The 18,334-nt window shown below is 36.3% G+C and overlaps 1 non-coding gene across 1 annotated transcript; it reads right to left on the reverse strand.

The window, feature by feature from the left end:
• Positions 1-17,979: 17,979 nt before the first annotated feature.
• Positions 17,980-18,087, reverse strand: LOC112752337 (small nucleolar RNA R71). Its single transcript, XR_003176779.1, has one exon. It is a non-coding gene; the product is annotated as a small nucleolar RNA R71 (small nucleolar RNA).
• Positions 18,088-18,334: the final 247 nt, after the last annotated feature.

The following is an 18,334-nucleotide window of genomic DNA, read 5'->3' on the forward strand; positions in this document are numbered from 1 at the left end:
CCCCACTCATCTCTCTCTTCCCACCAACCCCACCTTTCCTTCCACCAATTACATACCTCCAATTTCCCAAAATCTATCTCTCTCTCCATAAAACCCGCCTTCCTAACTGTTATTTTTTCTCCTCCCTATTCAATTTTTTTCATTCCTCATTTAATATCCCAACCACCCTAACTCAATTCAAATCAAATTTTACCCTTCCCCATCCCTTACCCCATCCGAACTCCCTCCCCCCTCTTATATATATATATATATATATATATATATATATATATATATATATATATATATATATATATATATATATATATATATCCTTTTCACCCCTTTCCTTTTTACCACAACAAAAATTCATTCCCTTTCTTTCTTTTACCATTTTTACTCCAGTCCCTTCCCTTCCTCTTCCACATCCATATCATCGCTAAATTTTATTTTTTATATTCCCCATATTTTCCAACCCCCTGATAAACCACTATTTTATGGTTTGTTGTAACACCCTAACTACCAAAGCTCGCACTTCCGGCTGCGCGACTCTGATAGCTCGGACATTACGACGACACTTATATTATTTAATACTAAAATATGAGCCTATTTAAAACTTTAAACCGCAATACCGCTCCCAAAGATACTTTCGTTCGATAACGTACATCCATAAATACCATACAACTTACAAAAACTCATAAAGGGTACATACATATATACACTTATATACATAGATAATATTATAAGCATTATCCAATACAATTCCTATCCCTCTTACAGAACATATCAAGATAAAGGCGAGGGTGCAGTAAACCATAACTAAAATAATACAAAGCATCACAACAACAATTAAATAAGTTCTTCGTAACTTCTGCGCCATATCCTGAAAGGGGAAAAATGTAGGGGGGTGAGAACATCATCCTCGAAAGGGTTCTTAGTAGAGGGTTTTTAGGAATTACTGTAATAGGATACGTGAAGATAAGCCGTACCAGTGATTCATAACCGTCTTATGCCTCTTTTCAAAAACAACGGTTTACAATGAAAGTAAAGTCGGAAATCTTTTCGGAAAGAAGAACCCTTCAATTCTCAAAAACTCAAAAGCCTTTCAAAACGGTTTATCTAGGCGAAACCAAAATAGCCTTTCATATTTTATTCCAAACCAGAAACACAAGACCGAAATCAACCATCAGTTCATCTCATTCCAACCACGGCCCTAGGCCCAAACAATCCAACCAACAACCAATCACCACAATCCAACAGAGTCCCAGATGCAAACACAGATAGGAAGTTCAAGCACAAACAAACAGTAATTTCAAGTAGAACAGTTAGCAATTAATCACATAGGCAAACCAAGTATAATATGCACACCCAACCAATGTCACACAAATGCATATGATGCATGCCTATCCCTAGTGGCTGATGATATCATCTGTCGGTTATAGAGCCAACCCGACAAGTCCTGGTAGCTAACCATTGGACTGTCCCTCTGTCGTGCATCCCCAACTCGAGTTATACTCATCATAAACTTGATCATAATCATGATCCATATCCATCACCCTCACTGGTGAATATTTATCCATCACCGTCACTGGTGAATATTTATGGGGGCGAGCTCATCCGGGGCTTTCACAGTGCCCGGCCACACTTACGACATAGGGTCAACAGAGTATCAAGTCTCAACCTGGAGCACGTGGTGGCTAGCCACTGCTACTACCCAGGGAAACTCGTATCTCAGATAGTGGAAGTGCAACATTCACATTTATCAATGATTCAGCATAAACATGCAATCAATCTCATCCATGGATCAACATCCATCTCAGCCATCCGGCTCACGGTTCATTCCAGAACCAGCCAATATTCATATCATACACAGCCATTCCGGCTCACGGTTCAATCCAGAACCAATCAATATTGATAATCACACACAGTCATTCTGGCTCACGGTTCAATCCAAAACCAGTCAATATTCATAATCATACATAGCCATTCCGGCTCATAATAAAACAGCACTTCCACCATTCAAAATCATCAGATTTATGAAATCGGCATTTAAGCCATAAATCATTTTCTCAATTCATTTCACTTTGAAATCAAGTTTCAACTCTTTTCAGCCTTGGCTTTAGAAATCTCGTTTCTCAAATCATCTCAGGCTCATAAGCCAAATTTACTCAAAGTGAGTTCCCTTTTTAAAACAAAGCCACTTTCGGCATTCTCTTTCCAAAACTTCCAAAACCATGGCAAGTTAAGGATTTATTTCAAAATATTCAAAATCACCCATACAACAATGGGATTTCATAACAAGAGTTGCTCGGCAGAGTCCCAAGTCTTTAGGGGAGAATAACATAACTCATTTCGCCAAATTCATTTAAAATCATTAAAACATTGGCTTTCTTATTTGAGTAAGCAAATAGGATCTAAGCCAAACCGAGTCACGTAATCATTTACTTCTTTCAAAGCCGTTTCCTTTACCTAGGTAAAACCAGCTTCAACCCCCATGATAAATTCTAAAGCATTTCGACTGTTCAAAATTGTTTTAGTCTTGCAAAAGTTCAGAATTCAAGGAGCACTTAAAACCTTTCTCAAACATTTCAAAATGAAACTTGTCAATAGACATTCAGGTTCTTTCAAAGCCATTGAAACTTCTTTAATTGAAACTCCCAAGTCAAATTCAAAGGCATAAACCCTTTTCACGTTCAAACAGCTTTAAAACACAAGTTTCACCTAAATAACTTTCTCTTGAAAGAGATACAATGCTTTTCTTAAGAAGCAAGACTAAATTACAATTTCCCCTTTTACTAACTCATTTCAAAAGCATGAATCATCCTTTCCTTGATAATTTAAATAAAATAGTAGAAGTCTTTAACTCATCATTCTCCAAACAACATTTCAATAAAGACTCGGATTTTATAGAAATTTCGGCAGCACCTCCCCTAAAACTTGGACTTTTGCCACCCGGTTCGGGTCCCAACTAAACCGTTTCTCATTCCTTTTCAACAGCTCAAAACCAGAAATCAATTCAAAAGCAAGCTAAATCCAACAGTCGCCTCAATGGCATACCTCAAGGAAACCATTTCAAAAATCAACTCAATATCAACCGATTTAACTCATTTATAAAGCTTTAAAGAATCGGTTCAGCAATAAATCATTTATCAAAACCAGAGCAATTAAAGCAACCCAGGCTGGATTTCAAGAGCATTCTATCTTTCACATCATCAAAATAATTGACTCAATTCAAACCAATCCTCAACGGATTAAACTCATTTCAAATATTTAAAGAATCAACTTCAAACATTACATTTCACAAGCCACACAACAATTCAGCCAAGCCAACATCCATAATCATTCGAGTCAATCAAATAATACATAAGGCAGATACAATCGCCAAATACACAATATCTCACATCAGTATCCATATGTAATAATTCCAATACATAAAACATAGTTTTTGAAAAGCGCCCCTACCTCAAAATGAAAATTCCATAACTCGAAGGCATCACAGCGTCCTTTCCGCCTCGACTCGAAATCAACAATCAAAATCCCGACTACCAAAACCTCAGCTCCAAACCGTTTCCTCAGCAACCACAACGACTCTAATCGCAATATATAATAACCAAGATTAACTCTCATAACAACAAATGCTACAACTCCTCAACGTATAATAGAGCAGTAAATAGAGGGCTTTCAGATCGAAACGCTTATCGAACCAAAGGAACGGCTGAACCGAAACAACGGCGGTCTCCGAACCGGTTTGGCGGCAGCCCGGCAGTCAGCCCCAAGCAGCAGCGGCGATCTGAACCACACGCAGCGACAATGAAGTTCCAGGAAACTCAACAGAAGGGAAACTCAACTTAAAAGCCTTACCGGCAGTGGAGCTCGGTGGCGGCAGCGGCGTTCCCGGCGGTTGAGGCTCGACCAGAAGCTCCGGCGGTCAGAACAACGGCACGGCTTCTCCCTCCTTCGGAAACAACAACAGTGGTGTTTTCCGGCAACCGCCGATCTCCGGCATCAGCAACAGGAGCTCAAGCTAGGCACCGAGGAGCAGCAAATCGGTAATGCCGTCGGCCAAGGTGCGACGATGGAGACGCCCTCAACCGCGGTGAAACGCGGCGGCTATGGAAGCTCCGTGGCGGCTGGCTCTGTGACGAGGATGATGGCGCGTCAGCGGTGATGCGACAAGCTGGTCGGCGACGAGGAGAACGGTGAAAGCCCACGCTCGGCGACGATGACAGGCGGTGATGGCTTCCCCGCGGTGGCTCCCTTTCGCGCATCTTCTCTCTCTGCGCGCGAGTTCGGCGGTGGCGAGGCAGTGAGGCGCGACGGTCTTCTCCCTCGGTCAGGCGACGGCGTGATGGCGACGGTGAAGCCCGCATGCCGGCGCGGGTCTTTCTCTCCTTCCCCTTCCTCGGCCCTCACAGCTCTCTCCCCTCCTTGTCAGCAGCGGCGGCGATGGTGGCAGTGGCGTCCACCGCGCCGCCTTTCCTCCTCTCTCAATCTGCTTCCGCAAACCCCTCCCCTGTTTCCCTGTTTCACGTTGCAGCCGCTGCTGCTGTAGTATTAGGGAGTGTTTGTGTTTGCTGGGTTGTGGGAGGAAGAAATGGGTTACCGGGTTAGGGTTTTAGGGTTAGGGTTTCTCTTTCAAAAATTAGGGTTAGGGGCATTTTGGTAATTTCAAATAAAAATAGGGATATTATAGTAATTAGAAATAAATTCTAATCCATTAATAATAATGTATAAAAATACTATTTGCTCATCAATTTCATAAATTATTTTCAATAAAATGTCCCAACCAAATAATTAGAAATAATATACTCAATTTCTTCATTTTCCAAAATAGCAGTATTAATATTTAAAATATTAATTATTTAATCCAAATCATATAGAAATCCTTATTATTTCGCAACTACCAACTTTATAATTTGAATATAGAAAATAATCCAATAGTTGTAAAATTGGATAATAAATCATAACTTGTCTCAAATTCAATAAATCACAACTTGCCTTAATTATCTTTAATAAAATGATTTCCAAAATTAAGGCTATAAATAACTATATGATTTGAGACTTGATCATAATAAGACTTTTCAAAAGTTCTGGGTCTTACATTTATCTTGTGCTCAATTGAGTGGATTTTATCAATCTTTCATACACTTATTCATATGATTTGCATGAGTTTACGTTTTCCTTCCTGATTTTGTGCTTTGATTGAAAACATGCTTCTTTGATCTTAATTTAGCTAATTTTAATCCTCTCTTATTAGCATTCGATGTCTTGATATATGTGTTAAGTGTTTTCAGAGATTACAGGGCAGGAATGGCTTGGAGGATGGAAAGAAAGCATACAAAAGTGGAAGGAATACAAGAAGTTGAAGGAACTGCAAAGCTGTCAGCCTGACCTTCTCGCACTCAAACGGTCATAACTTGAGCTATAGAGATCCAAACGACACGATTCTAGTTGCGTTGGAAAGCTAACGTCTGGGGCTTCGATTTGATATATAATAGACCATGGTTGCTGTGAAGCTAGGCAACGCGAACGTGTGCTCCATACGGATGCGTTGTAGTGACGAAAATCAGCGTGGCAGATTTCTTCTCCAGCGATTTCTGAGCTGTTTTCGACCCAGTTTGCGGCCCAGAAAACACGGATTAGAGGCTATAAAGTGGGGAATCCATTCATTCATGAGGGGAAGCTCATAATTCACTTTTCATAATTTAGATGTAGTTTTTAAAGAGAGAGGTTCTCTCCTATCTCTTAGGATTAGGATTAGGATTTATATTAGGATTTAGGATTTCAACTTCTTCTCAGGTTCAATATTCCTTTTATATTTTTACTTATTCTAATGCTTTATTCGTATCTGACTCATGTTACCAATTTGGCTTATGAATTCTTCGTATTTAGATTTGAATGTTTTATTTAATATAAATTGAGGTATTTCAGATTTGACTTTGCTTTGCTTTATTTATATGAATGCTTTCGATTTATCCAAATTATTTTCATTCGAGTAGATTCTCTTCCCTTTTGGCTCTGGTTAAGTAATTGGTGACGCTTGAGTTATCAAATAAAGCAGTGGTTGAAATTGGCAGATTACTAATTGATCTAGATCGCTCTAAAGCTAGTCTTCCCACAGGGATTGACTAGGACTTGAGGATTAAGCTAATTAGTCCACTTGATTTACCTTCATAGTTAGAGGTTAACAAAGTGGGAGAAAAATCCAATTCTCATCACAATTGATAAGGATAACTAAGATAGGACTTCCAGTTCTTATACCTTGCCAAGAGTTTTATTATTTATTTAAATTAATTCCTTACAATTTACTTTCTTGCCATTTACTATTCTTGCTTTTTATCTTATACATTAAAAACCCAAAATTCTACCTTTTTCATAGCTAATAATAAGTCATACCTCCCTGCAATTCCTTGAGAAGACGACCCGAGGTTTAAATACTCGATTATCAATTTTATTGGGTTTGCTTAAGTGAGAAACAAAACTTTTGTAAAGAAGGAATTCTTGTCGGTCTAGAAGCTATACTTACAACGGGAATTTATTTTTAGAAAATTCTAGATCGCGTGAGAGTTTCGCTATTTCAAAATGGCGCCATTGCCGGGGAATTGCAAACGTGTGCCTTATTATTGGTTATTGTAAATATTTGCTTTTTGCTTGTTTATTTGTTTTTATTTTTGTTTTTATTTTTGCTTTTTCATAAATTAAGAGGTTATTGGTTTTTTATTTAGTTATTAAAAAAAATTTCAAAAATTTGTTCTTCGTGTTTATCTTGACCTTCAAGTTGTTCTTAGTTGTTTTCTTCGTTTTGATCTAAAAATTTTAAGTTTGGTGTCATTTTATTATTTTTCTCTTTCCTCATTAAATTCAAAAATATCTTTTCTCTTTATTTTAATTGGATTTTCGAATTTTCCTTTTAAAAATTCAGATTTTGATTTTAAAATTTTTATCTTATCTTATCTTAGTTTTAAATTTCAAAATTCAAATCTTTTTCAAAAAGCATATCTTTTTCAAAATCTTATCTTATCTTATTTCAAAATCAAATTTCAAATTTCAATATTTAAATTCCAAAATTCAAAATCCAAATTTTAAATTTTAAATTTTAAATTTTAAAAATCAAACCATTTCAAAATTTAAATCTTTTTCAAATTTTTATCTTATATAGTTGACTTTTTCAAAATTCAAATTTCAAAATTTAAAAATTCAAATTTAAAAATTTTCAAATTTCAAATTTCAAATTTCAAATTTTAAATTTTAAAATTCAAATTTTAATTTTCAAAATTTAAATTTCAATAACCTTTTAATTTAAAATTGTTTTTATTTTCATTTTTAATTTTTATTTGTTATTATGAGTTCTCACCCCCATCGCTTTGAGTTTGGTTCTAATGCTGTTGTAAGGAATGGAAACTATAACAGGAACATGCATCAAGGTCAGAACAATCAGAGATGGATGGAGCCACGAGAATCTGATCAACCCTTTAGGCAACAACACCTTCCAAACTACCATGGACAATGACCATTTACCACTGCATGTCGAAACAATAGTTATGGTGGACCCTCTTGTAGTTACCAACAAGCCTCGCCATATGCTTATGAACCATCTCCTCAACACAACTTTGGACCACCATACTCACAAGCCCCTTTCCACCATTCACCTCCATATGACCCTAACCCGTATCCACCATACCAACCACCTTATGAGCCAAATGAACCATATACAGAACCACCCCCATTCCAACACAACTACTCTCATGAACCACCACCTCAATATACACCATCTCCTTATCGTTATCAAGATGAACCACCTTCCTACCATGAACCCTTTCTCCCAACAAATGAACCCTCCTATCCACCCCAAACCTCCATGGAGAAAGCACTTACCGATCTAAACTCTACTATACAAGCTCTCGTCGCCTAAATCGGACTACCAAATACTTTCAACAATAAACCCACAAGCTCTAGTGCACTTCGTTTTCAACCACAGAATGATCTCTCCATCCCATCACCACCATCCATAGAAGAGCACCCACATCCATCAATCCAAGAGCAACATGGTCCCAATGATGCTATTGACACGGAACAAGAGAGAAGGGATCATCTTTGCGAATCCATACTTCATAAGGAGTTAGAAGAGGCCCTAAAGGTGAAGGTAGTAAAGACCCTTGAAGTCAAAGGAGTGGTTGAAGAATCAGTGAAGGAAGACATCAAGGAGGAGTCTGATTTTGTCTTAGAGTAAGAGGAGGCCCAAAATGTGGAGATAGGAGAGACCCTTGAAGATGAAAGAATAGTTGAAAGGAGTTATCATGGAAAAAAAATCATCAAGGATGAGTACGATTTTATATTAAAACTACTGGACAAAGCAGTAATTATTGAAGAGGAAGAAGTGGTTGAAGACTTGGGAGATGCTGAACCTCCATGGGAAAGTCAAGACATAGAGCCTCCTTCAAAGAAGTGGTTGAAGACTTGAGGAAGGTGTACAACCTCCAAGGCATGTCATGGTTAAGGACTTGGAAGAGGTCGATCAAGAGATGGAGATTCAAGAAGAAGAAGCACAACCTCCCATGCCCTTGGAAAGCAGTGAAGAAGAGATTGAATTGGAAGAAAGCTACCAAGAGGAAGAGGTTGATATTAAAGAAACTTGCAAAGAGGTGGAAGTTGTCAGAGAATAGCACAATGGAGTGGAGCTTGCAAATTCGTTAGAAATACCTCTCCCAAGGCCATTACCGTCCAACACAACGTTCAAGTGGGTAAAATTCTTATCCTTGACCTTTACTTTCCCACTTGAATATGGGCTACTAGAGACGGATGGTCAGCTTAGAGCTCTTTGTGGCATTAAGAGTAAGAGGAAGATGGTCAGTGGTAAGAATTGTCCTGCAAGATTCATTATGGTTGGAAGCTTTAAGTTTAAACGCAAAGGTTGGTGTAGAGCTCAATTAAATGGGTCTAGGAAGTTGTTTGGACGCTTCAATGAGAATTCTAAAGCTGAACCACCCGGATGGAATCATGATAATCAACTTGAAGACGGGTGTAGAAACAAGATTTGGGATCCAGGAATATATGAGGATCAACTTTGGGAGCTCAAAGCTTGTGAAGAACCCCATCAAAGCTTGAGGAATTTACTTAGTATTGATAGAGCTTATTGGAAGTCCAAGCATTGGTGGAAATTTCAAGACGAGTTCAAGCACAAGCCGCCATGACAAGGAGCTCAGCACATGTCCAACTTAAGGACTTTAACTAAAAGTGCTAGGTGGTAGACAACCCACCATGGTATAATCATTCCTTTTTTTTCAATTTTAATTTTATTTCGTTTTATTTTTAAGTTTTATTTTATTCCATTTTATTGAACATGGAATTATTCATAACATCTGCATCAATATCTGCATACTGCATTCTGCATTTTGCATATATATATATATATATATATATATATATATATATATATATATAAACACGCACGCGACGCGTAAGCGTCGCTGACGCGTCCGCGTCACAAGTGCGTTGGGAAGAAAAGAAAAGTGAACAGAGAGTCACGCGAGAGCGTGGCTGGAGGCGTGCCTTAGGCACAAATATGCCCACGTGACCGCATCACCGACGCGGCCGCGTCATTTGAAAAATAGCTTCCCCACGTGTTTGCGTCACCCACGCGAACGCGTGGTTCTGTAAAATCGACGTAAAGGGGTCTATGGCAGTAAGTTAGGCTGGAATGGGGCTGGACTCGTGCTAGAAGCCCAAGCCCTCCCACGCGAACGCGTGCCTGACGCGTTCACTTTGCTTTTCAAAAATGGCCATTCACGCGACCGTGTCACCCTACAATTTGGCAAAATGAGTTTCAAACAGAGAGTTGTGCGAACGCGAGGCTGCACTCGCGCCAATCGCACAAATCAGTCCACGCGATCGCATGACCCACGCGTCCGCGTCACCTGATAATTATTGCACACCACGCGACTGCGTCACTCACGCGTCTGCGTCGCCTGCGTCGCACAACTTATCCAGATCAGCGCCAATTATCTTATCTTTTCTTTTCTAATCCTAATTTCTTCTATCTTTTCTTCTTCTTCCTTTTCTTACTTTCTTCTACTTCATCTCTTTAACTTCTCATCCCTCTTCACTTCCATTCTATTTCATCTAATTTATTTTCATACTTTCATTCGTTGCATTATTTTCATTGGTGTTAGAAATTTATTTGGGTCATTATTTTCTATATTTTTGTGACAATTATATATTACTTTTTAAAGGATTGTTTGCATGTTCAATTTAATACTTTCAATAGCTTATGCTTGCTATGTGTTTGTGAAAAAGCCCGTATGGCATCGTGCACTATTTTTTGATTTCTTTCTATTTACTACTCTAAATGCTTGCTTTTCACAAAACCCTTTTTATATTTTATTACTTAAATATAATTGTTATTACAAACATGTTGTTAGTTTGAAAGACTTGGTAATCTAACTTGGACATTGAATGCTTGATCTATGCTATTCATGCCTTTGCCAGCATGCCAATAAACATCTTACATTTAATTGTCATTACATGCACTTGCTATATTTCCATTGATGAACTTTTCACATGTAGTCATGACCATGTGTTAACGTCATTCTTCTTTATTGTGCATTGATTACCACCTTTCCCGCTCTCTTTCTTGCTCTAACCCTTAGCTTTAAAAGTTACTTTCTTTTTTCCTTTTTCGGATGGCCACCAAGAAAGGTAAAGAGAAAGCTACTCCCAAACCACCAGCAAGAAAAGAAAAAAAAAGGAGCACCAGCTGAGGAACCACAACCCCCATCCACTTGCACATCTTAGCATGCACCGAGGACGGTGCAATCTTTAAGTATGGGGAGGTCGATACCGACTTCCAGGGGTTAGTTACCTTCTTTCCAACACCAATACTCTATTTTCTTTGTTTGTTCATTGTTGCATTTGCATATTTGATTGCATATTTGTTTGATTTTACGCATTTAGTTACTACTTAGTTGAAGTAATATTTTCTTTTTCAAGAAATTTTTATAGTATTTCACTAATTTAAATTGAAAAAATTTTTTGTGTTAAACTTGTTTGGAAGTTGTATTTGGAACATGGTTTTTGAGCCAAAGAACACACAACCTGTGAGATTTTGAGCTTATTTATATGGTTACATTATTTAACCATAAATTTTTATTCTTGTGTATTTTCTTCTCTATAATTGCAATCTTTGCTTTGTTCCATTCTATATGTCCATTATTTAGTGTATTTACATGCTTGCATATATGATTGAGGCTATTACTTGTTTTTCCTCACTTATCCCAAATAAGCCTACCCTTTTATGTCACCCTTGTTAGCCACTTTGAGCTTTTTAATCCCCTTCTGTTTTATAACCACATCACTAGCCTTAAGCAGAAAAACAAATTAAAAATCCCAAGTTGAATCATTGGTTAGCTTAAGATAGATATTGTCTATAATTTAAGTATGGGGAATTTTATAGGAACATGGGATGATAAAAAAAAGAGGGAATTAAATTGAATAAGTTATTTAAAAATTTGGGAAGCATGCTCATGTGAAATCAAAATAATTAAATTACCATGTGAATTAAAAAAATTTCAAGTGATTAAATAAGGGGATACAAAAAAAAATAGAATTACCCCAAATGCAAAATAAAAAGAATCAATGCACATGGGACAAAATTCAAAAAATAAGTTTGATACATGAGCATGTGATACAAAAATGGGAAAAATTTGGGTAGCTAGGTAAAGCATTTTAAATTATATAAAGTATGTATATGTTAGGTGAGATCTTAGACTAATCAAGGATTCACTTTGTTAGCTCACTTAGCCTTATATATATATATATATATATATATATATATATATATATATATATATATATATATATATATATATATATATATATATATATATATATATATATATATATATATATTACCTTTACCTCAGCCCCATTACAACCCTGAAAAGACCTCATGATGTTTGCATTGGTATACTAAATATTTGTTATTTGGTTAGATGAAGAACAAAGTTTAGAAAGCATGATTAGAGAAGAGTAGAGTGAATTACCCTATACACTTGAGAGACTAGAGTGATATACACTACCAGTGAGGGTTCAATACTTGATTCTATGTTCCCTGCTTTCATGAGCTATCTTCTTACAAGTTTACCTGTCTTTTATTGTATAATTTGAATTAGTGAAATCTGATTTATGTCTATTCTTGGAGAATTTGATTTTCTTTTAACCAAGTAGGTAGAAACATTTTACGTGTAGTTGCATTCACATAGATAGGTTGCATTGCATACTCTCTATCATTCCTCTTCACTTCTTTATATAGCTTCTCTTGAGCTTAGCATGAGGACATGCTAATGTTTAAGTGTGGGGAGGTTGATAAACCACTATTTTATGGTTTATCTTGTACTCAATTGAGTGGATTTTATCAATCTTTCATACACTTATTCATATGATTTGCATGAGTTTACGTTTTCCTTCCTGATTTTGTGCTTTGAATGAAAACATGCTTCTTTGATCTTAAGTTAGCTAATTTTAATCCTCTCTTATTACCATTCGATGCCTTGATATGTGTGTTAAGTGTTTTCAGAGATTACAGGGCAGGAATAGCTTGGAGGATGGAAAGAAAGCATACAAAAGTGGAAGGAATACAAGAAGTTGAAGGAACTGCAAAGCTGTCAGCCTGACCCTCTCGCACTCAAACAGTCATAACTTGAGCTACAGAGGTCCAAACGATGCGGTTCCAGTTACGTTGGAAAGATAACGTCCGGGGCTTCGATTTGATATATAATATTCTATAGTTTCCGTGACACTAGGTGATGCGAACGCGTGCTCCACGCGGACGCATCGCAGTGACAAAAATCAGCATGGCAGATTTCTTCTCCAGCAATTTCTGGGCTATTTTCGACCCAGTTTGCGGCCCAGAAAACACAGATTAGAGGCTATAAAGTGGGGGAATCCATTAATTTATGAGGGAAAGCTCATAATTCTCTTTTCATAATTTAGATGTAGTTTTTAGAGAGAGAGGTTCTCTCCTCTCTCTTAGGATTAGGATTAGAATTTATATTAGGATTTAGGATTTCAACTTCTTCTCAGGTTCAATATTCCTTTTATATTTTTATTTATTCTAATGCTTTTATTTGTATCTGACTCATGTTACCAATTTGGCTTATGAATTCTTCGTATTTAGATTTGAATGTTTTATTTAATATAAATTGAGGTATTTCAGATTTGACTTTGCTTTGCTTTATTTATATGAATGCTTTCGATTTATCCAAATTATTTTTATTCGAGTAGATTCTCTTTCCTTTTGGCTCTGGTTAAGTAATTGGTGACGCTTGAGTTATCAAATAAAGCAGTGGTTGAAATTGGCAGATTTCTAATTGATCTAGATCGCTCTAAAGCTAGTCTTCCCACAGGGATTGACTAGGACTTGAGGATTAAGCTAATTAGTCCACTTGATTTACCTTCATAATTAGAGGTTAACAAAGTGGGAGAAAAATCCAATTCTCATCACAATCGATAAGGATAACTAAGATAGGACTTCCAGTTCTTATACCTTGCCAAGAGTTTTATTATTTATTTAAATTAATTCCTTACAATTTACTTTCTTGCCATTTACTATTCTTGCTTTTTATCTTATACATTAAAAACCCAAAATTCTACCTTTTTCATAGCTAATAATAAGTCATACCTCCCTGCAATTCCTTGAGAAGACGACCCGAGATTTAAATACTCGGTTATCAATTTTATTGGGTTTGCTTAAGTGACAAACAAAACTTTTGTAAAGAAGGAATTCTTGTCAGTCTAGAAGCTATACTTACAACGGGAATTTATTTTTAGAAAATTCTAGATCGAGCGAGAGTTTCGCTCTTTCACCCCCTCCACTATTATTTTCATTAATTTTCTTCTACACCTACCATCACTACCATCTACTTTCTTCTTCCCTTCACTCCTTTTTTCATTGCTCGAGGACGAGCAAAATTCTTAAGTTTGTTGTGGCCGCGCCACTTTCCTTTCTCCTTCATTATTATTGATGGCACCCAAGACAGGAGAGCCTTCCTCTAGGAAGAGAAAAGAGAAGGCCCCAGTGACCAGTCCATATGACTCGCCCTAGTTTAGCTCCAAGGTCCACGAGGCCCATTTTGATGAGATCACTGGCCGGAAGAAGGTTATTCTGGAGGTCCAGTATGATCTCAAGCTAGACGAGTATCTGGAGATTCAAGCTGAGGTCCGGAGGAGGGGCTGGGACATACTGTGCAACCCAGTTATCAAGGTGGGCCAATTGATAGTCCAAAAGGTTTATGCCAAAACTTGGGTCACATACAACCAAGAACTAAGAACTGGAGCACGGTGGTTAGAGTGTGGATCCTTGCCTTTGGTCCCTAGAGTGTGAGAGAGACACTCTGCCTACCACATAATAGAGATGATGATGACTCTTATACTAAGAGGGTCAACAGAGACCGAAGACCAGAGCAGATACTTGTAGATATATGCCTTCTGGGAGCCCAGTGGAGGCTCAACTCTGAGGGCCAGCTTTACCAGTTGGGGCGGCATAATTTACAGCCGATTGCTAGAGGGTGGTTGGAGTTTATTCAGCACTCCATTACACTGATGAGTAACCATTCTGAGGTTACCATAGACCGACCAGTAATGATCCACTGTATCATTGATGAGCGGATATTTTATACCCTTTTTGGCATTATTTTTATATAGTTTTTAGTATGTTTTAGTTGCTTTTTATTATATTTTTATTAGTTTTTATGAAAAAATCACATTTCTAGATTTTACTATGAGTTTGTGTATTTTTCTATAATTTCAGGTATTTTCTGGCTAAAATTGAGGGACCTGAGCAAAAGTCTAATTCAGAGGCTGAGAAAGGACTGCAGATGTTGTTGGATTCTGACCCTCCTGCACTCGAAGTGGATTTTATGGAGCTACAGAAACCCAATTGGCACGCTCTCAATTGCGTTGGAAAGTAGACATCTTGGGCTTTTCAGAAATATATAATAGTCTATACTTTTCTCGAGATTTGATGGCCCAAACTGGTGTCCAAACGCCAGCCAGAGACCCTTTTCTGGCGTAAAACGCCAGAACTAGCACCAGAACTAGAGTTAAACGCCCAAACTGGCATCCAAGCTGGCGTTTAACTCTAAAAATGGCCTACGCACGTGTAAAGCTCAATTCTCAGCCCAAGCACACACCAAGTGGGCCCCGAAAGTGGATTTCTGCATTATCTGCACTTAATTACTTATTTTTTGTAATCTCTAGTAACTAGTTTAGTATAAATAGCACGTTTTACTATTGTATTGAGATCTTTGATCATACTTTTGGATCTGATCTTTTCACGTTTGGGAGGCTAGCCACACGGCCATGCCTAGACCTTTTTCTCTTATGTATTTTCTACATGGAGTTTCTACACCTCATAGATTAAGGTGCGGAGCTCTGCTGTTCTTCATGAATTAATGCAAGTACTATTGTTTCTCTTTCAATTCATGCTTACTTCTTCTCCAAGATATACTCTCGTACTTAATTCAGTTAATTCAGAATGGAGGGGTGACCCGTGACAATCACCCACTATCTTCGTTACTCGCTTAGCCAAGATCCGCGTGCCTGACAACCACAAGCGGTCTACATGATGTTCAACGTAGTTATTGGACGACCTAGTGTACTTACTGGTTAGTTGTGCGGAGTTGTGAAATTTGTGATCACAATTTCGTGCACCAAGTTTTTGTTATATGTATTTACTTATTGTTGTATGTATTTGTTATGCTAAAGCTTGGTTGGCCATTTGGCCATGTCTAATTCTTTTGGACCGAAGCTTTAGAATAACATTGCATGCGCCTTTGGATTCTCATTTATAATTCTGTGCTAAAGCTTGGCTGGCTATTAAGCCATGTCTAATCTTTTAGACTGGAGCTTTAGATTAACATTGCATGAATCCTGGAATTCTTATTAAAAATTTTTAATTTTTTTATTTTCTATTTCCAAAATATTTTCGAAAAACATACAAAAAAATTTAATAAAATAAAAAAAACCAAAAATTTTGTGTTTCTTGTTTAAGTCTTGTGTCAAATTTTAAGTTTGGTGTTAATTGCATGTTTTTAATTTTTCTTAAATTTTCGAATTTCATGCATTGTGTTCTTCATGATCTTCAAGTTGTTCTTGATGATTCTCTTTGTTTGATCTTTATATTTTCTTATTTTGTGTCTTTTCTTGTTTTTCTTGTGCGGAATTCATGGTGCCTAAACATTAAAAATTTTTAAGTTTGGTGTCTTGCATGTCTTTCTTTTCTTAAAAATTTTCAAAAGTATGTTCTTGATGTTCATCTTGATCTTCAAAGTGTTCTTGGTGTTCATCTTGACATTCAAAGTGTTTTTGCATATTTTTCTTGTTTTGATTCATAATTTTTATGTCATTTGTCATTTTTTTGTTTTTCTCTTTCTTCATTAACTCAAAAATAAAAAAAATATCTTTTCCTTATTTTACTCATAAATTTCGAAATTTTGGGTTGACTTAGTCAAAGATTTTTAAAACTTAGTTGTTTCTTATTAGTCAAGTCAAAATTTCAATTTAAAAATTCTATCTTTTCAAATCTTTTTCAAAATCAAATCTTTTTCAATTTTCTTTTAATATTTTCGAATTCTTTCTTAAAATTTTTCAAAATCTTTTTCATTTTTCTTTTAATGCTTTCGAAAATCTTTAAACAAATTTTCAAAATCTTTTTCTTAATTTTATTTCATAATTTTTGAAATCTTTGCTAGCATTTAATATTTTGATTCAAAAATTTCACGTTTGTTACTTTCTTGTTAAGAAAGGTCAATCTTTAAATTCTAGAATCATATCTTTTAGTTTCTTGTTAGTCAAGTCATCAACTTTAATTTTAAAATCAAATCTTTTTAATTTCTTTTTCAAAACTTTTTCAAAATAAATTTCAATCATATCTTTTTCAAAATTTAATTTCAAAATCTTTTTCTAACTTGTTATCTTTTCAAAATTTATTTTCAAATCTTTTTCAATTAACTACTTGACTATTTTGTTTGATTTTAAAAGTTTACTATTTCTTATCTTTTTCAAAACCACCTAACTACTTTTTCCCCTCATCATTTTCGAAAATTAACTAACAAATTTTTCAAAAATCTTTTTAATGAATTAATTTATTTAGTTTTTCAATTTGCTTTTATTTCCTTTCTTAAAATTCAAATACTAACCAATAATTAAAATAAAAACAAAAATATTTTATTTTCTTTTAATTAATATTCGAATCCTCTCTCTCTTTCATCTCTTTCTATTTATTTTATTTAATTACTGACACTTCTCTTCTACTCATAATTCGAACCCCTCTCTCTTCTCTCTATGTTCGAATTCTTCTTATTCTCTCTCTACCTCATTCTTCTATTTTTATACTCACATAAAGGAATCTCTATACTGTGACATAGAGGATTTCTCTTCTCTCATTGTTTTCTTCTTTTTCGTATGAGCAAGAACAAGGATAAGGATATTCTTGTTGAAGCTGATCCTGAACCTGAAAGGACTCTGAAGAGAAAGCTAAGAGAAGCTAAAGCACAACACTCTGGAGAGGACTTTACAGAAATTTTCGAAAAAGAAGCAGACATGGCAGCCGAACCCAACAACAATGGTGGAGATGCAAGGAAGATGCTTGGTGACTTTACTGCACCATCTTCTGACTTCTATGGAAGAAGCATCTCAATTCCTGCAATTGGAGCAAATAACTTTAAGCTTAAGCCTCAATTAGTTTCTCTAATACAGCAGAATTGCAAGTTTCATGGACTTCCATTGGAAGATCCTCATTAGTTCTTAGCTGAATTCTTGCAAATTTGTGACACTGTTAAGACCAATGGGGTTAATCCCGAGGTCTATAGACTTATGCTTTTCCCCTTTACTGTAAGAGACAGAGCTAGGATATGGTTGGATTCACAACCTAAAGAAAGCCTGAACTCTTGAGAAAAGTTAGTCAATGCTTTCTTGGCCAAATTCTTTCCACCTCAAAAGATGAGCAAGGTTAGAGTGGAAGTCCAAACCTTCAGATAGAAGGAAGGTGAATCCTTCTATGAAGCTTGGGAAAGATACAAGCAATTGATCAGAAGGTGTCCTTCTGCATGCTTTCAGAATGGAGCATCTTATGTATATTCTATGATGGTTTGTCTGAATTGTCCAAGATGTCATTGGACCACTCTACCGGTGGATTTCTTCATCTGAAGAAAACCCCTGCAGAAGCCCAGGAACTCATTGAGATAGTTGCAAATAACCAGTTCATGTACACTTCTAAAAGAAATCCTTTGAATAATGGGATGACTCATAAGAAAGGAGTTCTTGAGATTGATACTCTGAATGCCATATTGGCTCAAAATAA

Source organism: Arachis hypogaea, chromosome 15 (assembly GCF_003086295.3).
Source record: "Arachis hypogaea cultivar Tifrunner chromosome 15, arahy.Tifrunner.gnm2.J5K5, whole genome shotgun sequence".
Taxonomy (NCBI): Eukaryota; Viridiplantae; Streptophyta; class Magnoliopsida; order Fabales; family Fabaceae; genus Arachis; species Arachis hypogaea.